Raw genomic sequence first — 26962 nt, forward strand, 5'->3', positions numbered from 1 at the left:
GATGTTTGGCATCTTATTTGTCGTAAATCTTATTGAACTTGAAGGTACTTAACCATTTCTTATACAGAAACACTGTTGAGTACTGATTTGATGGTTTTACATCGTAACAAATTCGAATCGTTCTTTGAGTCCGGAAGAGCCTTTTGTAGGAATTACTTGTTAATAACGTTAAGTTTATTTACTGTGGCTGTATTTTGATTCATTTTGACTAAAAATAATGAACACTACAGAAGCTGAGGCGGCCCAAGTTGTGGCTTTGCTGCAACAAGGCATAAGTCAACGTATCGTGGCCAGGAGGTTAAATCTGAGCCGTTCTGCAGTTCGGCGAGTTTACCAAAGGTTTCTGGAGACTGGGCAGTATCGAAGAAGGTCTGGATCTGGAAGACATAGAGTGACAACTCAAAGAGATGACCGCTTTATAGTGTTATCAGCTCTACGGAATCGACACCTATCTGGTGTTGATCCCCAGCGACGCTTACACGAAGATCGGGGTTGGCTATAAGTGACAGTACTGTAAGAAGGAGACTTCGTGAGCAGAATTTAAGACCACATAAGCCAGCAACAGGACCACAATTGACCACAGCTCATCGACAAGCCAGACTTCAATTCGCACGTAATCATATCAACTGGACCATAGGCCAATGGGAGTCAGTTCTTTTTAGTGATGAGAGTCGAATGACTTTACACGGTTCTGATGGACGCCGTAATGTCATGCGACGGCCAGGTGAACGTTATACCCAGTGTTGCATAAAGGAAACTGTCAGTTATGGTGGGGGCTCTGTAATGTTTTGGGGTGGAATATCTTTGACTGGACGGACGGAGCTGGTTTTCATACGAAGAGGTCTTTAACTGCTGCACGCTATATCACAGAGATCTTAGAAGACCATGTGATGCCTTATGCCGGCTATATTGGAGAAAACTTTGAATTAATGCATGATAATGCACGACCACACGTAGCGCGCATCACCACCGATTACCTTCAAGAGGTTGGCATTCGGGTAATGTCCTGGCCAGCAAGAAGCCCCGATCTCAATCCTATAGAGCATATGTGGGACACCCTAAAACAAAAGGTTAGAGCCCGTAATCCAGTCCCTACAACATTAGGAGACCTGGAAACCGCCATTAGGGAAGAATGGAACCGAATCCCTCAAGAGACCATTAAAATCTTGATAAGGTCATTAAAACGGCGGATGCAGGCCGTCATTCGAGCAAGAGGAGGGAATACGCAATATTAAATTGCAACAATTGTATGCATACCATTTAAGACTAAAAAACTAGAGCGTATTAAAAATTAATCAAAAAATCGTGTAAAATTAAAGATTCTGATTTTTAAATCAAAATCTTAAAAAAAAACATTTTGATGTTTTAATTGTGATTAAATTGTTGTAAATAAACAAGTTCAATAAAACATTATTCAGTACTAAAAAGTTTTGTTGTGATTTGTTTAAAAAAAACGTGATTATCGGTAAAAACGCAGGTGGGCCGATTTTTTTGATGACCAGTTTATATATATATATATATGACGCGTTTAATTTTGAAACAACATCAACATGATGAACAGTCGGTAATTTTTTACTTTTTAGTGCAAACTATTTGCACTGGTATTGCTAGTTACAAATATTATTGTAACAAATTCTAAGATGTGTATATTAGCACACATATACATACATGTATATACACACACAAATAGCGAGACGTATAAATTTCCAACTCACACACACGCACACTTTCTATACAGACTCGTTGTACAGGACCTCACAAAACAGACGTTAGTATTAGTAATTTTACCAATCACTAGCTTTCTCGTATTTCAAAGAATACAGACGAGCTTTGCAACTCGCCATAAAGTTCAGCTTTTGTAGTATAATTATAATATCAGTTTTACAAATTTGCATCTTAAATTTTCACGGCTGAACCAATGAACCGATTCTAATTTATGAGAACAGTTTAAGCTCACGGGGGAGACGACCTACGTTGAAAAGAAAATTAGAGAGAGATTCTAAGACATCAATGTTATAACTCAAAAGAGAATACTTTTTAGTACAATAAGAATCTTGTTTCTCTTGTCGACGATCTGGAGAGAATTAAGCACAAAATCAAACGTCCAGACCAGGATAACCATGATGATATCTTATATATATATTATTTATTATTTATTTAACACTTTATTGTACACCAAACAAATAAAATAAGCAAGCAACATTAGCAATAATTTGTAGAAAATTATATATAAATTTCGTGTCACGATGTATATGGACGATGAACTCCGAAACCACTGAACCAATTTTTATCAAATTGTGTGCACGATGAGCCTGTGACCGCTAGTGTTTATTATCACAACCACTTCGCCGAAATGTCTTCAGTACTAAAGATACTCTGTGGAGTATGTTACTGTTTTAAATAATTTTTCAAAAACTAAAAGACCTGTCTTTATAGAAACGGTTTTATTCCATTGATTAATAATAATGATCAGTATGTACGATTAATGAAAATAAGTCTAACAATTTAGACGAATTTTCATATAGTAATTGATTGATACCTAGAGAAGGAAATACTACTCTTTGTAGTGAAAATTAAAAAAAATATAGTTGTATAAGTAACGAACTTTACCTAAAACAAATAACAATAGCGAAATGACATTAATCTAATCTCAATCTTAATGACAAACTTTCATGAAGGAGAAAAGTTAAGCTGTCATTCGCTTTTAGTTGAAAATAGAACATCGTATTGTTGAAATATAAAAGTGAGAAGAAAGAAATGGTGTACTCAAATATTTTATGGACACGAAGTTACGATTATTAGCTGGTAAGCAATAAATAATGAAATTCTATCGAAAATAGAGCAAAGAAAAGCTGTAGACTCGTAAACGGGTACATCTACAGAACGTGAAATATATTATTTCTTTAAGTATATAGTCTATAGCATTTGAATTCATTGCGAGGCGCATACAAAGTGTTCCGTACTGATATATAATATAATCACCTATATTTCTTTAAAATTTTATTTTATTTTTATTTATTTATTGAGGCCAACCAACAGAAAATACAATATAAATGTTTTAATACATACTTAATAGGTAAACAATGATCATTGCACTTCAATTTTTTAAAAATATAACGCCTAAAGTTGTTTACGGCATTAAAGAATATAGCCAACCCCTCTCTTCCCGTGGGTGTCGTAAGAGGTGATTAAGGGATAATACAGTTCCACTACCACCTTGGAACTTAAAAAGCTGACCGACGGCGGGATAACCATCCACCTGCTGGCTTTCAAATACACAGGCCGAAGACGGGTAGCAGCGTCTTCGGTGCGACAAAGCCAGCCCTGCGGTCACCAACCCGCCTGCCCAGCGTGGTGACTATGGGCAACACACATGAGTTCACTCCATTTTTGGCGCGACCTTTGGAGGCCTATGTCCAATAGTGGACTGCGATAGGCTGAAATGATGATGATGAGTGATAACGCCTAAAATCACTTTTTCTTTAGATGGTAACAAAGAGATTGGACTATGTTTGGGAGAAAAATCGATATAAAAACAAGTGAAACCACAAGACGTACTTAGCGTGAGCGTGAACATCGAAACCTGATTTGAATATTATTAATACCTCGCACTTGTTGATGCAAATTTTATACCCGGATAACGGAACGCGTCGGCAACAACGTCGTGTAATCAGAGAGGTCTTGATTAACACGAGAGTTCAAGTTTAGGATAGAATCCTGCGTGAGATTAAAGCGATATTACTAGACGGCTGGTTCTGTGTCACGTATGTTACTATAATCGTTTGTGGGTTGTTCAGCTTTTTATATTAAAATAACGATTCGATTGTTATTTTAAAGCCCACTTGAATTTTTTAATTGATTGATTGAATTTTGACTCGAAAACACTTCAACCGCAGAAGTTTTTTGTCAGTGACCGTGCGGTATAAATCAAGAATATTTGCGTGCTTTTTAAAGATACTATTTAATTTTTAATATTTTATTAATTTTGACGTTTACAATGTAAATTGATAATTGAGTCTTTAAATACTGATTTAGATTTTTAGTATGTATAGTATAAAAAGCGACAATTTTTTTTTTTGTGTAAATCATTTTCAGCACTTAATAGATTAGCGTAAAGGGACGAATCGTTATGAGTTCAGATTTTAAATAATTTATTTCATAACGGTTCATCAGAGTAGCCAATACAAATACGAGTATATTAAATATAGTTAATGCAATTTTATAAGACCACTATTTCAATAAAAGTTGCACTGATGTCGTATTTAGATGTTTAAATTTATAGTATATATTGCGCTTATAAATGAGGCGCCCATCATGAAGGTAGGTTACATATAAACTACATATTAATTAGCACTCGTAGGGTAAAAAGCTAGAGAAGGTATTTCGACATATCTCCTACTTGGAAATAATGCGGCTTCTTAAGTGTTAAAAACCGTGCAATATGTAGATGTTTAGTATAATAGAGGCGCACACGAGCGCCGAGTGGCGTACAAACAGGCCTGCAGACGTGTTGCACAATGCCGAGCCAGCACAATACTTTCTGAACTCGCCGCAAAGTAAATTCTACTCGTTTGAACTGCACTTCGAAAATTTTATAGTACTCTTCGTGACTTACACATACATCGACCTACATCTATTAATGAGAAACCATAAAATGTTGTGTCGAATCATAATAATGTAGTGTAATCATATTAAACAACAAATTATCTTCCGATTTGAAAGACGAATTAAAATTCAAAACGGGAAATTATAAAACTCGTACTTTGTATGGACGCCGCGAAATATAAAACAAATTCGGACTTTCCCATTTGTAGATAAAATATTTTAATTATATTTATAAAAGTTATTTTATTAGTAAATTGTTAAATAACATCTAATGATGCCGAGTTGGATTTGAACATATTAAGATCGTAGTTTATATGTATTTTGACCTCTTTTACGTAAGTCGAGGTTAAATCCGTTAAACGTGGCTCTATCACGCCCCAACAAATCTATTCTTATTATAAATATGTATATCTTTCACTCGTTGAGGACATCTTTATCGCTTTGACACGGTTATTTAATGTTAATGGACGAAACGGTAAGATACGCAGATCAAATCGGTAATAGATTCGATTGAGTGCGCCGCGACCGCGAACTCTACGTATAATTTAAAAAACGTCAATAAATCTCTTTAAATGGCCCTAAATCTTTCATTTTAAGTATAAAAGATATCGAATGTCAACTCGTATTATAATTGCTAATTTTAATAAATTCGATTTCGTTTCTAACAAACAAAGCACCATTAGTTTAAATTATAAAATAACTATGTTAATAAAAGTATTGATAATTAAGTGGTCGCTCGTACTTTTAAGTTAAGTTTTAACTGACTTCCATAAAGAAGTATGAGGTTCTCAATTCACCTGTATTTTTATGCATGTTACCTCAGAACTTTTTACTAGATAGACCGATTTCTGTGAATTTTTTTTATCGAAAGGTGGTGTTTGTCATGTAGTTCCATTTAAATTTAATCGAGATCTGGAAAGTACTTTTTGAGTTATCTATAGTAATGTGTATTTACTTGACCAATTCAGATGATTCTTATTCTAATCGAAAGCTGATGCTTGTTTTGTTTGTTATGTTTAAATTTGATCGAGATTTGATGACTACTTTTTGAGTAATTTTTGATAACGCGTAATTATTTGACTATTTTGTCGTCTACATACGCTGTATTACTTGTCGTTATAATTGAAGTCGATTTTTTTGTTCGCGAGCGAACACAATTATTGTTATTTTGTTCAATACAACACTAGTACTACTATAATGATAATATATGGATTCTCTTTGGTGTATTGCGTTGTGTTTGACAACATCATCTTCTCATTTTAAGAGTTTTAAAGGAGAAAGAAAGCTTTTTTACTTACTTTTAAACTTAGCTCTCGTCATCACAGCTATTTATCAAAAAAGAATTCGATTTAAATACATAGCTTTGCGTTTTTAACATATTCACAAACAAAGAACATAAGTTATATAAATAAGTATACCTAAAAGCAATTAGTAGACGGAAATGTTTGTTAAAATACAAAGCTTGATTCAAACGAATTTTTTATTAATCTTCAAGTTTCTATTTAAAAATTTAGAATGAAATCAATTTGTAATAGAATCTAGGTCAGCTATATATGTTTCTAAGCTACTGTATTCTAGACATAACTTACAAAACTTCGTAAATAAAATCTTGAAAGGAACTGTATTCTAGACACAACACACTTAAACTATTAAAATTTTTAGCAAATACTTGCGTAAGATTTGCATATACGTATTTCAAGTGTGACAATAATACTAAACTGGAATGTATTTACTAAAAACTTTAAATGGAAGAAGAGATAAGCAAATGAAATGAAAATAAAAAATAAATATATAAACATCAAAGTTTGTAAATATAGAAATCAATATCTTTGCAACGAAATTTGATAAGTACGAAAAGCAAAAACAAGTTTAATGATCGACTGACCACCACAGTTTAATACAGACTACATATTATAATAGATTCGATTGGATAAATCAGGCAGCATTACGCAGAAATCAAATGTATGTTTATATCCTACATCAACATTTCTCTCTGAAATACAGAAAATTTTATCTCTGAAAATAAAGTCAGATATAGTCGAATATAACGTGTGCGCATTGTGACAACATAGTTGCAACAAAGCATATCGTTATTCGTTAGTATTACAAAGACCTTTTATGTCAATTTTTTACCATACAACTGCAAGAAAAGAGTATTTTTATTTTCAGTAAAAAAGAGGTAAATTTGCTTTCTTAAATTACAGGTCATATGATTTTCTTTGAAAAGTATGAAAATTCAATCGATTACATTTTCAAGAATGTTTAGTTATTCTACTTTTATATATTCGTACCTACTGTATATGGCAACCTTTACATTTCCTTTGAGTACATTGTTCGAGTTTTATAACATACCTTATGTTAAACTTTAGCAATATATAAGTTAGTCTTGTTTATTTTGCTACCATTTAGCTTATTAACAAAAAAATAGTTTAATAGAGTTTTTTGGACACTCGAATCTGTGGAATCTTCTTCTAATCTCTTATTACATTGATCGTAAAAGACCTTGAAGTAGAAGGATAATAATAAAATCTTCATCACCGAGCTGCTCTACAAAAATTTCTTTACTTATTATCATCAATTCAGCCAATCGCATTTAACTGCTGGACATAGGCCTCCACAAGTTCGCACCAAAAATGGTGTGAACTCATGTGTGTCACCCATAGTCACCACGCGGGGCAGGCGGCTTGGTAACCGCAGGGCTGGTTTTGTTTCACCGAAGACGCTGCTTGCCTGTTTTCAGCCTGTAGGTATACACAAAAATTTGAAGAATATAAATTTTTCAAAACTTCTACAGAATCGTACAGATTTCACAATAATCTTTACCTCCTAAGCTATATATGCTTACACTACATTGTTGTTCAATTATAAAAGTTGAAATTAATTATACAAAAATGTATTCAACATTCCAGAAATACATTTATATACCAAATAAGTACCTACTCGTCAAAAGAAAATAAGGAATACAAAGCAAGTTATTAAATCAAGTATTCTCCGTTTCTCTTTGCTTCGCTACTCTTAAAGGGTAAGATCCATTTGTAGCATAAAGTAAAATAAACTATTTGACAATAAAAATAAGTATGTTCAAGTTGCGTTTATATGAAAGGGTTGAACATAGATCTAATCAAAACTTCGCTACGTTACATTTAATGGGGTCGAAACCCATAAACTTCGCTTATTTTAATCCAAAAACGGCTCTATTACTAAAGTATTTTAGTATGTCTACGCATTTTAATCCACTACGCAATATGACCTATTACGTTTCTAAGAAATGTCAAACGTAAATCTATACATATAATAAAATGGTAGGAAAGTCAAAACTGTACGTTAAATATTTTTTTAAAAGAATATTTGGGTAGTGATCTACAATCGATACCGAAGCCAAAAATATAGTTTTTAGAATTTTTGTCTGTTTGTTTGTTTGTCTGTTTGTCTGTATGTATGTCCGGGATAAACTCAAAAAGTACTGCATGGATTTACTTCAAATTTGGCACGAATATTATTAAGAAGTCGGATCAACATATAGGCTACATATTATCATGCTATCACCTACAGGGAACGAGCAGTGCACCTTTATTTCTTCAACGCATTCTGTAACAACGTGTAATCTAACGACGCATATTTGAATGTTGTTGTTATTATGTTAATAACCATGCTATAAGCTATTTATACTATAAATAAAGACATTCTGTAGTATATTTAGTATAAGTATTGCACCCGTGCGAAGCCGGGGCGGGTCGCTAGTAATAAATAACTATGATTCACACACACGGTCGTCTGTTCCTAAAGTAGCTTACTTAGGAACTAAATGCCAGTGTTATAGGTAACATGCGACTGACGTCAGTACATAATTTGTAACCCCATCCCCTGGAGAAGAAAACTGGTTCATTTTAACTACTTATAATGTCTTTTTGTATTTACTAAAAACAGCATCTTGGAATTTTATACAATTTATATAATTTTATTTTGAAAGGTAACGTTATCGTATTGAGTGGAACGAGACGTCATCAAAATCAACTTACCGACCGTAATATAAAACCTTATATGGCGATTATGGAAACATATTCCCGCTGTAGTCATTATTGGCAGAGTATTTTGGGCGCACTACCCAGCGAACTCAAGTGTTTTTTGTAATAATTTATATGAAAATTGTTCCAACAAATTGGCCAGAGAGCTGTGCTTTTGAAACGTTTATTAACTGCACTTATTAAATGGTTATTTTGACAAATTGTAAAAGAAGACAAACATCTGAAAATCTCAAAAAAGATAAAGTTAGGTATACCTAGGACATAGGACAAATATGAATATTAAATTTCAAATGAAAAGGAAAACAAAAACACTACAAATATTGACTTTCAATAATGGTACTTATATGCTTTCAGGACATATTGTTATGTATCATATGACCGTATTCAAAATTGATTCGGGCCACAGAAGTACTCACGTGCCGAAAATTTGGGTTTAAACAATTATAGGACAAAAATGAATTTTAAATATTACTTATATTATAACTGCGACTTGAACTGATCCCATATTGTATCATATTATTGAAAAGCCTGAATTATTATATATCTTTGAAAATCGCAAGGAAAGGAAGCCTATATAAAGTAAATAACAAGTATCACAAAACAACTAACAAAAACAAAACAAACTATGATTTGAAATATATATATATTTACCTTACATTCATAGATCGAAATGTCAGAAGCGTCCAGAATTCGGCCTACTGGGATTAGTGACTGTTATCCTACGACGTTGAGGTTAATTCCTGAGGGCACTCCGGTTGTAACTCGAAATATGGATCGATGCTATTTGGTCATTTACTGTTACTAACTAATCGTTGCATATTTTATGTCGATAGTCTGTTAGTGTAAGTTGCTCCCTGAGCGATTGATTTATACCAAATGTTTGAATATAAAATATTCATACAAGAGTAAATTTTTCGAATTTGTATACGGAAGAATGAAATACCGTTTCGTCATTTATTCAAGTGATTATTTGGGTGTGAGCATTTTGCTTTAATGTCATATATACTTATATATACAAGTATGTGCAGGCTGAGAAGCGTTGGTTTTCTGGTTCACAAGTCTCTTATTAGCAACGTTGTGGAAGTCAACAGTTTGTCAACCCGGGTAGCGTACCTAGAACTTAAACTCACTGACAGGCACTACCCGAAAGTGGTACAGGTATATGCGCCAACGTCGTCGTCAAGAGGATTAAGTTGAGGCCATGTATGAGGATATAAGAAAAGCCATATATGACACTACATTGTTCTTCTACAACGTTGTTATGGGTGAATTCAACACCAAAGTTGGAGTACAAGACCGCGACGAATCGAAAATCGGGCTACACGGATTGAGACACAGAATTCACAGGGAGGCAGATGATTGTCAACATTCTCGGGACTAAGGGTCTCTTCTTGATAAAGTCTTTTTTCGAATAGCAGCCTCAAAGGTGGTGGACATTACAGAACCCTGATACTTTGACGAGGAACAAGATAAATTTCATAGTGGTGAATAAAAGATGCGTATTCAGAAATTTCTCAGTGGTAAATAAGTTTAACACCAGCAGTGACTACCGGTTGCTAAAAGGCACTCTGAATGTCTGCCTCTGAATGGAGCGAGCCCGCTTGATGAAGTCTAGAGTCGCTAGAGTAGACTCTCCAACCTACGCTGCCTCAAATACTATGTGGCTCCGAGCAGTTCCAACTAGAAACTTTTTAGTTTAAAAATTTGTTATTTTTTATATTTTTTCTATTTAAGGTTTCGCATTTATACGTAGCGTTTAAAACTTGCTCTTTTGTATCCTTACTAATATTATAAATGTGAATGTAAGTTTGTTTGTAACTTTGTACACATATTATTGGACGTATTAGAAGTAACATAGGTAACTTTTCATTTAAAAAAATTCAATGCGAGCGAAGTCGCGGGTAAAAGTTAGTTTTATTATAACAGTATCCTTGATTAGCATATTTGTTGGAGCTTCACAATGTATATATAAACACACTGATTTCATAATTTTTTCAAAGTCGTTCCAAACAAGATATACAAGTAATATTTGTAGTTCAAAATATTTTCTACAAGTTGTTAAGTATTGCTTTTACTAAGAGAAATGTTTTTGTTCCGATGTAACGGAAAACACTCCAAAATATACCGTAATTGTATTAATGTATCGTAACCGCAAAGTTGCATGACTTCTGATAGTTTTAGACACATATTGGGTAAGGATTAAAATGAATGGGATCGGCAAAGGTTCGCCGTAAAGATATGTTGTTACGCGTTACTCGTTGTTACGCTTAAGGCTGCGATGTTTATTTGTTTATCAATTCTTGTAATAGGTGTATAAATTGATGAACTATAATATAGTAATGTTTAAATTCACTATTTTTAATTAATCTAAAAATCTACCTAAAAATTTGTATATAGTTTGGAAGCTAAGTTCATGCTACTAGAACATTTAGGTCATATGTGGTATTCTTAACTACCCAAGTATCACGGTACACCTTACGTTCTATATGTAACATATATACTTCTGATGACTCAAGTTTTTCTAATAAATAAAAATATGTCTTTACCAGACTTGAATTAGATATAAATAAGTCTTGGAACTATCAAGATGTCACAGAAGGCATAATTAGCTTTGACCTGTTCATAGATGCACTTTGTGTTGGTATATTGTGGTAGGTCTCTAGTCGTCGTAGCTTCAAAAGAATCTGCAATAGTGAAAAATCAATATAACTCACTGATGTGTATCATTTAAGGGCTGCGTCACGAACAGATAGTAACTATCTTATAACGTTGGTATTTCAACAACCTTTATTAACTTCGCCGTTTGTAATGCGTGGTTAAATGTTTATTTACTTATGTAAATGTGTATGCGTAGCCATACACTCGTAGTTGAGATTGGTTTATTAACTTCAAAAAGTGAGTGAAAGCATTGGTTTTAAGGATTTTATTACTGACTTGAGTACATTATTTTAGTTAAACGGTGTTATGTATCTAATTTATTAGCATTACTTGATTGTATTTGATTTGGCTTCCTACTTGTAGCTATTTCGTCCCACCGTTAGTAAGTGGGATGTAGACTTTGATGTTGCTGGCTACGCCGCGGGCGGCCGTCGCGTTAATAACGAGCTTATTATCCTAGTCGATCATATCTAGGCTTCCGGACATCGTATCGATGCTGATTATATCTGTATGTCGTACAGGACTGTAACTATATAATGTCAGGGTAAAATTAGACACCAGATAATTCAAATGATGAACAAAATTCTGCCTGTAACTATTTATTATGAAAATATAAAATAGATTATTTTTAAAGTAATTAATTGTACGCTCTGTAAGTATAGGACCTCTTTTTAATGTCGTTAAAAATAAAAGAATATAATATCAACGTATTATAAATTACCTGTGCTTTTTATAAAATATCAGGCCTTATGCTTATCCTCCAGGCGATTAATTAGATAAATGACTTCAGATCGACTGTCCTTCAATATCTATTTGATATCTTTAAGTAGTCTATGTATACTATAGGTATTTAGAAGTGTATACAACAAATTTACGATACTGAAGTTCTAATGAATTGAAAAATCTGCTTGATATTTTAAATAGATTTTATAGCGATTATATGACCACAGGATAAACAAAAATTCATGATAATAAAAGTAGGCTACTATATTCCTAGCAAACTTTCTATTACTTTTTATGTAATTTTCAGAGGATTTACGATAAAAGCGCTATAAAGCGGGCGCTTAAGAATAATTTAAAACGCAAGTAAATAAAAAATATACTTTTAAAGTGCTATAAAATGTATACTTAAATACTTCTGGATTTGAAATAAGACATCAAATGTTCAACATTACATACATTAACTGTTTTATTATTCGCCGCGCTTTTGAATCGAATTTACATTTACTTATTAAGTTGTGTGTTCGGTTGATTATATTGAAAATATTTATCAAGGATTTTATTTCAAGTTGTAAGAAGTTAAACATTATAATTCTTGAATGGTATGCAATAATACTTTATATTTTTACACAGGTGTAGCTTGTGTGCCCTATGCCTATCTTTACCAGATAATCGTTTACTGGATGTACAATTTATTAGGAATTTGTCCACAAGTAACTAAAAAAAAGTATATTTATATCTCTACATTCCATATCCAGCGATAATTTTAGTGATAAGTAAGGCTATAGAATTTCCCATACATACTTGTATATTTTTATACGTAATGTATATATGTATATGTTACATATATAACATAGATGTACGAATCTGAATACTACTGAATCACTACGATACACTTTAAGCTATCGTAATCCACTGCCCGACTTATCTTCCCAAATTCACGGGAAACATACTAATGGAAAAAATCTCATGAACGTCATAAAAACATGGACAAAAACAAACAAAATCATTGGATCCTCATGGATCTTTCAGCCTCTCATTACTCAGTATCAGATCGCCATTCTCCGTAAATATCATAATTAAAAAAACTTAAAGAAAATAGATGAAGGCACAACACTAATTTGACAATTAAAAATTTTAAAATACTAAAAAAAGCGGTATTTTGTAACATTAACCCGAGGACCGATGAAACCTTCTAAATTTCAACACTGATTTTCAGCGACCACCTGATACCACGAGACACAGTAGCAGCCATCATAATAAAAAATCCAAACAAAACAAGTTGTAATGCGCAGCTTTTATAACACTGTCACACCGCTATACTAATCTTCTAAATGTTCCTAAAAATGCAGATGAATTTAGTACAAAATCGAATAAAAAAATTGCTTCAGTTACCGTATTAAAAAAATATACACGTTTATCTTTGTACACGGTTACAACGACCAGAGCAGAGCGTTTACGTAGCTGTAATAGCCTGGCATAAACATCTGAATGCTTAAATGGCTTACTGAGAGTCACTCGAAAAATGGGAAATTGTCCTATAAAATGCTTAATTGAAGCATAAACTTTATAGAGTAAAAATAAACAAAAATATATCGCTTAGTGAACAAGGTTCATAGCTATATGATAATTGTTTGATATGGTCTTAGTTCTGGGGTGGATATTTGTACTTACTTTCGGTCTGGGTGTCTGTCTTTGTGGGCTTCCATGCCGTGTCTTAGAGAACATGTTGAGTTGGTTGTTATATATACGTCATACTGAAGTAGATGATGGTCATACCCTTCTCCTACACGGAGTATGAGGCCCGTGACCATGGTTGCTGTAAAGTATCCGTAACGTCAGGCATCTGAAAAACTTAATAAACCGCGATAAAATCCGAAAAAGTTGTTTCATAATAAATTCATTCTTGTTTCTGCCTTTTTATCCTTCTCAATATTATCAGTTCTGTATGGCAATCTAAATTATGTAAAGTATATCATGCAAAAGCTTCCAGTAGTTTGCGAATCCCGTCGATGTGGGTATATGAGTGAGGTCCGGAAATACATAAAACAAGAGCAATATGAGCATAGAAAATGACCAGACGCGACCCCTAACGGAACCAATTTAGCGCATCGACTACTGCTTCCTTATTAATATTTATCTAATAGTTTGACACAAAACATCTGTAGATTTTTTTTAACTTGTTATCTAGAGAAATGCACGACACAACATCTACCTATATCGAATTTTGTTCAGACAATATTCTTCATATAGGTACTTATGTAAGTAGCCTAATATATCTAAGCTTGAATATTTTTCAAGACTAGTAACTCTCTGTCTTCATTAATGTTAATGGAGGTAGATGAAAGGCGTACAAAATGACGAGTAAAATGACACATTTAGTTTTTCTATAAAACTACAGAGATATTAATTCTTGTAATGACCTGTAGAGAGTCGTTTAGGAACAAATCAGAACCCGTGTGAAAGCGTATGTTTGATCATGTGATGGAGAAACTTGATTGTTTGATTTTTTCAGTCACGAATTTTCGTATATGGATATTGTTTCATAGTTTTATAATCTATTCTACTTGAAATAAATACTTTTTATTCTAGAAAATGAACACAAGTTATCAATAATCTCAAGGGGATCGTAGAGACTATTTCGATCAATTCGAACACAATTACATTTGCTGTTAGTATACAGTTGAGTTAATTATTGATTCTTAGTAACAATGTAGCATTCAATTAATATTAGTGTTTACTCGTAGTTAATATTATTGGATATATCATATCAAATAAATTGTTAATATGTAAGAACATAGCTTTAAAAGGTAAAAAGTTTTTTAATTAGAATTTTTTTTAAGTAACTTAAGTTGACATAAATAAATTCCGTTTTAAACGTTTCCATGTCGTCTAACTCCCAGTTTATTATACTTTGGCCCAATCGTGAGTAATTTAACTAATGAAGCTTTGTAAGCTAAATAGTTGGAAACTTATGTACAAGTAATTGCTTTTAGCAAAAATATTACTTGGAAACACAGTTCAGTTTTCTTATTTTTGCCGATAGCGCCATCTCTTGCAACATGTAAAAAACATTTTAACAAAGGCTGACATCTAGCGTACCTCCGTAAAAATATCTTATCTCATCTTATCGCTGCCGTTGATATTTCAAGCATTTACAATGCTCATATATAATAAACCATTTACAATACTAATTTCATTATAAATTATGATATATTAAACATATTGAAATATAAATAAATATAAAACAGTGTAGGTACCTCGGACTAAGAATGTAGGTACACAGATATATAATAAATTAAGACTGTCAATGTCAGTAGCTATATGTCAATATGTCATATGATCGCTCTGGGGATTCGAGGCGATATTTGTGAATGAATTACGCTGTCAGTGTCAATTTGTGCGGTAACGGAGTTGTGGTGTCGGTCGTTTTATTATTTAAATTTGATTGTTTATAAACGAAACCTTTTATAATAGTGTAAATTAAATAATTGTCTTATAAATGTTTGTTGTACTTTATATGAATTAATAATATCTGTCTCTTTTCTATTATATAAGAATATTAATGTAATGTTAGTGAAAGATGGACGGAAATCACAGTCGGTGTTAATTTAGCGTGTCGTTTTGATGCTGTCTTAAAAGAAATGTGATCTAGTTAAGCGAAAAGTGAAGATTCTACCGTGTATAGTAAGTAATTGCTTAATTTGTATCATGCACAGTAGCGGTCTGTGAACTCATTTGAATCAGATAAAAGAGCATTATTATAAACACGAATTGTTTAGGTCAATAATTATCAATTTTTTTTTTCACGTTTCGTAATTGAGAATCAATAAAGTTACATTGTTTTATCTATTTTCTGGTTCTGATTCTTATGTTGCATTTTTTATTTAATGGCATTACAAAAATAATTGAATTTATTATTATTTATTTACTGATAAAAAAATTGTGAAGTATACCCTAAATTATTTATAGTACAAAACCTAATCAGGAGATTGTACAATTTACTTTGTTAAATATGAATGTAAGTTGTATTTTTTATAATGTTTAATTATATTAGAATGTTTCCTACAGGTGATCAAATGCAGCAATGGCTAGCGATGAGTCCAGTGTACGAGTGGCAGTCAGGTTGGTTATATATGGAAATCAAATATGCATCTTATAAAATTAAATCATATGTCCTAACTAATTTCCTTTTTTTCTTAGCTATTTTAGAGTAAAACTAGTTGAAATATCTATTAAATAATAAAAAGTATTTGATTTAAATATAAAATAGAGTTACAATAAAAATTAAAATTTTAATGGCGACATTGTTTTTACTGCTAGCCCATAATGTTCATTTTTTTACTTCTCTGTAAAAAACAATAGATACTATTCTTTCTTAAGATTTGTCCGAAACAGTATTTGTAGTGAAATGGAAATTTGTTAAGAAAAACTAAAATTGCTTTTGCAGAATGAAACATGTGTTAACAAGTTATGCAAACATTTTGTAAGTGTATTGCGACTTGAGTGCCTTTTTATGACTCAAGTCACACACATAATTTATAAATTTACTACCTACTTCACTTGAGGTACATATCTTGCAACTCTAGTAAAGTTTTATTATTTGTTATAAGATTTCATTACTCGATTTTTAATCTGTCTGCATGGTATTTAGCTATTTTGGTTTTTTTTTACTGCTTATCCTCTCCTGACTGTTGATTGGAAGAGATCTCTTTTCGACATAACATATATGTAATATTTCCGCATATTTTTAGTGTCTACATAGGTATTAAAAATGCTCACATTTTACAAAGAAACTATCATCGGCTTGAAGTTTAATAGTGTAGTTAGCTGAGTTGAGTTACAAATTGAAGGTGAAACTCAATTGAATGGTGGTTCTTAGCTTCTGTTTATAAAGAAATTAATAAAAAAAATATTCGATTTTTATCTCATACACTAGATTAGAGACAATAATAATAACATATAATAGTTTCAAAAGAACAAAGTAATTCTGTCATCTATAATATAAAAATGAGTCGCTGAATGTGTTGCTAAGCGCAAAACTCGAGAACAGTTGGACCGATTTCGCTAATTCTTTTTTTAAAATATTACGTAGTAAAATAGTACGAGGATGGTTCTTACGGAGAGAAAAATTCTAAAAAAAAAATAATAATAATAAAATTAAAGAATCGACTCAAAAAAGATCGATCCCAAAAAGAGGAAATAAGAAGTATTCATAAAAGAAACAGAGGTATTTTAAAAAGATAATTTAACCTTTAATTTTTGTTATATACCAACGAGGCAGTTCAAAAATTCCTCTGAGAAGTGTGGACGGTGGAGACAAACGAATATTTCGTCTGCTTTTTGAAAACAAATTTCGGTATCCAATTTCGTGGTTGAAACAAAAATTTTCTACGGAAACTGGCTGAAACGGAAAAAAAACCTTGCATAAAAAAGGCGTACATATCTCTTGCGGTTTTTTCCGTTTTGGCATATTCCGCTAGCTTCAATCAGAACGCGATCATTCATAGCTTATTTTGATAAGGATGGTAAGTTTCTAATAATAAAATACGAAATTTGTCAGTCAATCAGTCAGTTCAGCCGATTGCAATCCACTGTCCTGGAGTGGAGACAACGTCTTGACATACGCAGTGTGGGACGTCCTTCGGCCCGCCGGACCGATGATCTACGTAAGATCCGGTGTAGGCTGGATGAATTCTCCAGTCATAGATTTATTAATATTGATTATAGTGTAAAAATAAAAAAGTGGGCCAATTAACTTTAATTTTTAAATAAAGTAACATAACATTTACGTATTTGCACAGTATCAGTGTTACTAGAACAAACGTTATCAGATGTTTTGCGTATAAATTTGTCGGTAAGGCTCTATTGACATTAGGTGTTATGATGTAATCTCTCGTGACACTTACTTAATATTTACTTACAAATGCAACTTCACAAACGTATTCTAATTATATCGACAAATAAAGTATTTGTAATAGCAAAGCGCTTCATAAAAAAGGAGGCGGTTCCTAATTCGACTGTTTAGTTTAAATTAACTTTTGGTGTAGACATTTATTTGTTTTACAATATCATAATTCTGTTTGCTTGCAAATTAAAATAAAAAAACCGACTTCAATTACATGACCGTTGCGTCTTAATAAAGTAATTGTCAGATCTTTATTCAATTTAAATGGGACCACGTGATAAGTTGAACCTTTCGATTAAAAAAAGAATCATCGAAATCGGTCCACCCAGTAGAAAGTTTTTAGGTAACAAACATAGAAAATACAGTCGAAATGAGAACCTCCTCCTTTTTTGAAGTCGGTTAAAAAGAGGTATCTTATTAGTTTGAGCTATCTGTCTACAGTATTGTAGCTCCTAAAAGAATAGATCTATTTTGATGCAGTTTGTGTTTGTTTGAAAGCTAGCGTGATCGGGACGGTTTACTGTCTTGTGTCTCGGTTTTTTTCATTTAATATTATTTAGCTATATATTGTACTACTATAGACTACTATATACTGTACTTATATAGTTACGTACATACGTCCAAGATGAGATGAGAGAGATGTTACGATATAATCCACAAAACGTAAGTTTTCTATGTATAATAAAAACAAAAACAAAAAAAATTATATTTGGCAATATATAAGTAAAAGTATACGCCTTAACCATGCATCAAACATCAAAAGTTTCACTACACATTTATCCAGTGTTTCCCTAGTCGTCGATAAAAACTACCCCTGTCTACATAGGCGCCTGCGGGACGGCGGATCCGCGCCCTACCCCAATATAACCCTTTGATATCCACTGCATGAGTGCGTCTGTATTAAAAGCTCTTTTAAATATGTATGTACAACAACCTTTGCATACGATTTTAATAGCACCTGATATTCTACGTATTTCTGATATATCGATGGCTCCTAAGTATACTGAGTCAACTCTACTTTTAATAACTTTATTTTTTTGTTACATACCTAGGTAGATAGGAAATAAAGTAAATGTTATTAATATCTTAAAAAAATGAAATAGTCAAAAGTTGTTAGTTGACTCAGTATACTTAGGAGCCATCGATATTATCGTTAGTAGTATTTCTTATTTTGTTTGTTTTTGTTTTTAAGTTTCAACGTCAATTGTTTGCACTAATACTGGGTTGTCTGGAAGAAATGGCTAATTAGCCATAAGTCCGCCCATTGTACTTCACTGTCTGTAACTATCTTTATGCTTTGTTTGTAATATATTTGTGGTGTACAATAAAGTATAAAATAAATAATACAGATAATGTTTATATAAATAAAAATGAATGCTGAAATGTATAATGTACGCGAATAATTTCCAGACCATTCAAATAGGATTTTTTAAAAGGTTATAAAAGAAAATAATAAAAATCGTGTGTTAAACAAAAAAAAAGTGCGTGCTTACAAAGTACACATGTCAGAAGTGAAACTTCTTTGGCAAACTAATTTTTAAGTCTCGTTTATATTTATACAAATCTCAAGCTTTATGTTTCCGTTCCAGCGTTATCGACAAAAACGTTGCCGTTTCACCGCAAAAATGTTACCCTCATGCACCTTAAAAAGTTTCACTTCGAAAACGTACAATAGTTCACAGAGTCATGCTGTTTGTAGTATGCCAGATACAATTATAATAATATTATATAATTTTAATAATATTTGCATGAAAACGTCTGTTTTCTTTATTTACTATTTTCTTTTTTCTTTCAAAAATAAGATAATTGTCACAATTTTTTTTTAATTGTTTATTTAGTTAAAATACAAAGAATATTAACTAAAAATATTAGCATTCAACGGTGTGACAAAAAACATTGTTGATTTATCCGCACACCGACATTCGACATCGTACGCTCACAATATCAAATATAAGTCAATAGCATAATTGTAACAACTCAATATGTCATGTTAAGAAAAAATATGTACCCACCGAACTCCCACCCTTTTTTTTTACGTGGGGAAAATCCATCATGGATACCCTCCAGCGCGGGGGCGCTAGAGGGTTATGTCAGACTCCTACTGACTAAAAACCACCACGTGTTAGCAGTCATCCGCCTGGGTGGGGTGAGAGGGGTCGCGCTAGCATTCGCCACCTCGCCTCAGCGGTGGGCCCGGACAAAGCTTCCGGGCCCCGGCATGATGGTGGGGTGGCCTCGCTCACAACAAGGCCACCCCTCAGACGTATGGGGTCGTGTCGTCCGGCCGGCCGCCGACCCCACTATTACGAGGGGGGAGGAGGTGGGCAAACCGCCTTCTCCTTGCCCCCGTACGTCTGCGCCGGAGTGGGCCAGCAGAGGCGTCTTCCTCTCTGGCCCGCTCCGCGCACCGAACTCCCACCCTGGAGTTATCTCTTAAAAAAAAAAAAAAAAAAAAAAAGAAAACATCCAAAGCTCACCGCATCCTGAATAACTCTTAAGTACTATGATTTATGTTACGTGTTCGAAATTCTAAGTTATCTAAGTTTTGTTTCGACACATGGACAACGTTAAGAGTAACATGTCGTTTTGATTACAGCTTTGAGTAATAAAAGTTTATTATTAGATTATACAGTGGCAGCGCTTACAGAGCGGAGGTGGGGGTAGAACTACAACACATCGTGAATATATTTATTTGAATACTGATGAAATTCAGATAAATAACTTGTTTTAATTAATTCTTTAATTTTGCAGGCCTCAAAAAGTGTTCTGTTCTTTTGACCAGATCCATCTAAGTAGGATTATGTATTTATTTATTATGTATTTTGATACTTACTCTGAATCCGAATTTATTCCGTTACATAAGAAACATACTTGAACTAGTTTAAAAAAAATCATTTGCTCACCTGTATGGGTCGGTATTATGTACAATAACAAAGCTTAGACATCACAACCAAACCATATACATACTGAAAAGAATATTGCCAACTTTGGCGTTTTAACACAGAGGCTCTCAAACGTTTTTTACTCATAGACTACTTTCAAAATTTTGTTGGTTCCGGTGGACCCCTTGCAGCTACATCGAACCATTTTTGATTTGCCGCCTAATGAATTAAGGAAAAAAATTAAGTTTTTCTGCTGACCTTTTCGTTTGCCCTTGCATACCGTGCCCACAACGGTGAATCCGCCCTGTCGACACGTACTGAGATAACTTTTCGCGGACGCTTACGAATTGTGAACCCCCATTGTTTGGTCACGCCAAAGTAGACCTGCGTCAAGACTCCCGTAGACCCTTGAATGTCCACCTGGACCACTTTGGGAATCAATGGTTTAAGATTACCATTCTACTAGTAGTTTAAGGTCCCAAGTAAGGTCGACCTTCACTTATCTGCCAACCGGATGAAAATTATATTGTATCAAATAAAATGTTTCTAAACATGAACGATACGGTTGCCATAAAAATATAATAAAATATTACTTAGGATCTCTACTATAACCTGATTGTAATTCTTGCTAAAGTAACCACGGACGAAGTCTTCTTTTAAAACTCGATGGCACACTTGACTAGCCCGATGACACTCTTTGCAGTGACCGTGCTATCTGCAGCTAGGTTTGTAGATTCGATCCCTTCCCGAGTTTAGGGGTAAATGTATTTATTTGTTTGTGTTACTACATGTAATATATAAAAAAAACATGTATCTATGTCAGTTGTACCTAAAACGACGACCGTGTGTGTTACGCATATTAGACATTAGTTAGTCTCTTCAATAAAAACGAAATTTATAATCAAAACCATTAGAGCCAAGAACCCTCCTATTTTGAAACTGATAACGTAACATCTTTACGCGTGTCACGCTTAAGCGTAAAATTGCGAAAAAAAAAATCTCTGATACTCTATTCAAGGTGCGGTCGACGTGATGTAATATATTTTTGTACCGTTCAATGATCACATCAGTCACTTAGTAAAAAAACGCCTTATCTTTGAATAATTCATACTTTATGTATGAAGATGTTCTCTGTAGAACGATGGAAATGTAAGTCGGTTAATACTTTGTTTTATTGTTTTGTTATCTTTAATCTCAATAAGCTATTAAAAGCTTTTGGGCCTATTTTACTGGTTGCTGATTAAGCTATCTAACGTATAATTCTATTCAACAGATATAGCTTTACTAGGCAGTCACAGATCTCACGATCTGCAGTATTATGTAACAAATCGCATGTAGGATAAGCATATAATATATAATAATACATGATGATACATTTAACAAAAGGCATGGAACCTTTAGAGTCTATGAATTGTTTAAAAAAAAACAGATATGATAGACCAGCTGACACGTAAAACTTCGTACCTACCGCCAAATCAATTAATCAATCAATTAGCTTATATTTTTCATTAAAAAAAAGTAGCCACGAAAATGAAACTGGTTTGTATTACTAGCGCTTAATAAATCTTATTATTAATCTTAAAACAAGATTTATAGTCCTTTATGGTAATGATAAGTTGTCCTTTGTATGTATATAATATCTATATGTATTATTATCTTTTTATTTCACATATGTACGTAGTCTATGTAAATATATAAATAACGATATATTTACTATCATAAGTCTAGCCATTCTACGATGACATAACACGCTTGTCATGGCTATACATATTTATAGTTGTAACTTGTACATGAATTTATTATAGGCATGTCAACAATTTCATAATATTGTGTTCTGTATCAATTGCGCATTTAAACGTCATATCCGAACCCTATTATTAAAATTGTGCTGTTTAAAACAGATATTTTTACGATGAATTCGTATTGACTACTGAATAAAATACTAAAAACAGAGGTTATATTCAAGAAACGTATTATTTTTCTACGTTTTTAATTTATACGATCTAAAAATATTTTTTAACCAACTTCCAAAAAAGGAGGAGGTTCTCAATTCGACTGTATATATATTTTTTTTTATGTATGTTACATCAGAACTTTTGCCCGTGTGGACCGATTTCGACAAATTTTCTTTTAATCGAAAGGTGGTGTATGCCAATTTAAATTTATTTGAGATCTAACAACTACTTTTCGAGCTATATCTAATAATGCGTTTTTACTTGACGCTTTTTTCGTCGACCTACGTTGTATTATACCGCATAACTTTCTACTGGATGTACCGATTTTGATAATTCTTTTTTTGTTGGAAAGGAGATATCCCTAGTTTAGTACCATGATAAGGAAACCAGGATCTGATGCTGGGATCCCAGAGAAATCGAGGGAACTTCTTGAAAATCCGCAATAACTTTTTATTAGGTGTACCGATTTTAATGATTTTTAATTTAATCGAAAGCCGATGTTTATCATGTGGTCATATTTAAATTTCATCGAAATCTGATAACTACTTTTTGAGTAATCTTTGATAATGCGTTGTTACTTGACTATTTTTTCGTCGATCTACGTTGTATTACTCGTCGATGTAATTGAAGTCGGTTTTTTTTTCGTTTGCGAGCAAACACAATTATCGTAAATTATATTAATAATAACACAGTGGCGAAGCACTCTTTGTTTGCAAATGATTCATTTTTATTTTACTGCTAAATAAATAAAAAATCTAATAAATATACAGTACAATCCTGCTTTGTATAAAAATCGTAAGCTCACATGAATGTAATCATCAACGATTTGTGTAAACTATGCTTAACACAAATGAGGTTTTAATATTTTACAGAGAAAAATATACAGTCACAATAGTCTTCCCACCATTTGTCACGGATAAAACTAAAATCGTAATTTGTTATCTTGATAGGCTTATTCATGTCTCTACTGACAAGCAGCGAAATCGGCTGTACTCAATATTTAACCATGATATTACAAACTTATGACGAATTTTATTTACTTATATTGATAAAGATAAAAGTAATGTTATACCTAACTTACTGATTTCTATTGGTTTATATATTTGGATTTTCGTCAAATTTAAATTTCTACGTAAATAAGCGTTATTACATGTCACCCTGTACCTGTAACTGCTGGCTTTGAAATACACAGGCCGAAGACGGGCAGCAGCATCTTCGGTGCGACCAAGCCAGCCCTGCGGTCACCAACCCGCCTGCCCTGCGTGGTGACTATGGGCAAAACACATGAGTTCACGTTATTTTTGACGTAAACTTTTGGAGGCCTATGTCCAGCAGTGGACTATATATAGGCTGTAATGATAATGATGATGATGACATGTCACCCAAATTTGTATTTGTGTGATTTATTACTAAATTATTTTTTAATGTTTCCAGTAGGTACGTAGATATCTTATATCTTATTTTTTACATAAATAATTTTAGGAATATAATTTTCAGAAAATTTTATACACTAATGTATATTTCCTTAAACAAATTGTACTTTGATTGGTACTTATTCATCGAGCACATGTAGGGTTAAACAAAATAGCACTACTTACTTTTTCAAGACAGGTTAATTCTATTGAACAAAAATGGCAAGTCACTATTACAGGTACGTTTCCTTTTGTGTCAAGTTTGATATACCGAATTGTTTTTTTCCTTAAACTCTGACGAATAAAACGAATGTTGGTTTTAATAATTATGATATTCAATTACCTTTTTTGTTGTGTAAAACTTATATTAATTTAAGAAGGCAACTTTGCAATAATTTTTTATATAATATGCACAAAGCTATATAAGGATATATAGCTTATGTTATTTTAGTGACAACAACCGCTCTGGTGTTGGTGCGAGTAGTCGCCTAAAACACCGACGGTTTACGGCTTCGATGCCCACTCGGTATGGATAATCTGTATTTTTACAAATATTTTTTCCGGTTTAGATGTCTGTCAGAAACAAAAAATTCAGATTTCTACAAATGCAAATATCTACTACGAGCGATAACTGCGACTCATAACTGCGACCACGGCGCATTGACAGAACTTAGGCACTATTATACAACGGTAAAAAAGTTTATTTAGTTTAATAATAATCGCATATAACTGACACGTGTAGCGAGGCCAAAGCAACGATGACTAAATTACATATAATCCACTTGTTATCTTCTGAATCCTGATCAGTGTTTTACAAGCGTACGGTCCCGATCAAAATCAAAATCAAAAATAACTTTATTCAAATAGGCCCCAAGAGCACCTTCGAATCGTCGTTTTACAAATAATAATTTTATGGTGTATATTATTTTTTGTAAAAGTAAAGCTACCACCGATTCGGAATGTAGGTTCTGCAGAGAAGAATCGGCGAGAAACTCACAGTTAATTATAAACGGTTATCGTAGGATAAGATTTTGTAATACCATTTCAAATATCTTGACGACTCTACTCTCCGACACTACCGAGAAGTTCTGACAACCTTATTCACTACAAGAACGGAATACTACTTCAAGCAGTATTATTCGGCTGTGTTCTTCTGTAATATTGAGGTACTGTAATAATTGGACAGCTCCAGATTTCGAATAAGATATGTCCTATGAGCCGACCGGTGGAGGGATAACCATCCAACTGCTGGCTTTGAAATATACAGGCCGAAGACGGGCAGCAGCGTCTTCGGTGCGACGGAGCCAGCCCTGCGGTCACCAACCCGCCTGCCCAGCGTGGTAACTATGGGCAAAACACATGAGTTCACGTTATTTTTGGCGTAAACTTTTGGAGGCCTATGTCCAGCAGTGGACTGTATAGGCTGTAATGATGATGTCCTATGACCAACTTCAATAATTGTGAGTTTGTTAGACATAAACGTATGTTAATGTTTTAGTTTTTCTTCTTCCGTGTGTTTATTGTTAAATCAAGCAAATTAGTCATCAACTTGCACCCTTAAAGACCATCTAAAACTCAGACTATAATAATGGGTATATTTTTTGCTACGGTATATAATAGAACGAGTAAAAGTTAGATGAGATAGCAATTTCCCGAAGTATTTTTATAGTTCCGTAGGGTATCAACCGAACGGTATTATTACGACTACGCTCTCAGCCCTTCCGTCTGTTACATGTATCTATTTAAATTTGTAAAGGTCTACATTAACATATAGACTATACAATAATACTCTTTATTGTACGCAACACAATAACATATCACAAATAAAAAACACTGTACAAAGGCGTTCTTATCGCTAGAGGAGCGATCTCTTCCAGACAACCTTTGGGCATATAGGACACAGCTTAGTGAAAGCGGTAGGGAAGTGTACACAGAGAAGTGACAATTAGTGTCACCTAGAAACAGTATCAACTATCGAGTACAAATACACATACATATACAGCATAGTACATGTGACTATGTTTTTTTTTTTGTACAAAATAACAGCCTATTTATTACACTGGTTACTTATAACGGTATCTGACGTATAACGGTATCCAACAGATAATTGTGAAATATATTTTTTCACATTCCCAATTAAGTGTCAGATATTTCTGTTCGCAGCATGTGGAACCTATAGTTGATGTTTATTTGTTGAGGTGAAATAAACCACAAAGGCCTTTTTATCTCTTGCTAATAAATTCTATCAGTAACTTATTTGCAAGATAAACTTCATCAGCTACCGGCAAAAGTATAATAAAGCTAAAAAGTAACATCTCACGTCCACGTTTTTTCGACGTAGATATTAAGCTAGTTAGAAATGACACGTTAAGACGAGAGCCTTAGAACAGCCATTCCTTGGCGTCTTAAACTCGATCTGTACGGAACCCTTCGTACCTGAATCCAAATCGACTCGCTCTTAGCCAGCTATTTTTGTCGTCGTTCGTCAGCGTTAACGCCAGCCTTGAACTGTGAACTGTCGAACGTGAGGCTTACTGCGGTAATCTTACTGTTACGATATTTTCACAAACGTTGATGCCTATAAGACATGTAAATAACGATTAAAAGAAAATTTATTTTCTGTACTTTACCAGCAATTTTGCTAAGGTAAAGTTTTTTTTAATATATAGACTAGCGCTTGATAAGTGTAGATGCAGCCTAAGATTGGTGCGCGCTTACCTAGAAGATGCCTATTCACTCTTGATTTGAAGATATCTAAGTTTTAGTTGGTTGGAAAAACGGAAGCCGGAAGGGAATT

At 33.2% G+C, this 26962-nt stretch overlaps 1 long non-coding RNA gene across 1 annotated transcript; it reads left to right on the forward strand.

The window, feature by feature from the left end:
* Nucleotides 1-15374: 15374 nt before the first annotated feature.
* LOC123670339 lies at nucleotides 15375-16191 on the forward strand. Its single transcript, XR_006745904.1, has 2 exons — nucleotides 15375-15695; nucleotides 16080-16191. It is a non-coding gene; the product is annotated as an uncharacterized LOC123670339 (long non-coding RNA).
* Nucleotides 16192-26962: the final 10771 nt, after the last annotated feature.

The sequence above is a fragment of the Melitaea cinxia genome, chromosome 1, assembly GCF_905220565.1.
Source record: "Melitaea cinxia chromosome 1, ilMelCinx1.1, whole genome shotgun sequence".
NCBI lineage: Eukaryota > Metazoa > Arthropoda > Insecta > Lepidoptera > Nymphalidae > Melitaea > Melitaea cinxia.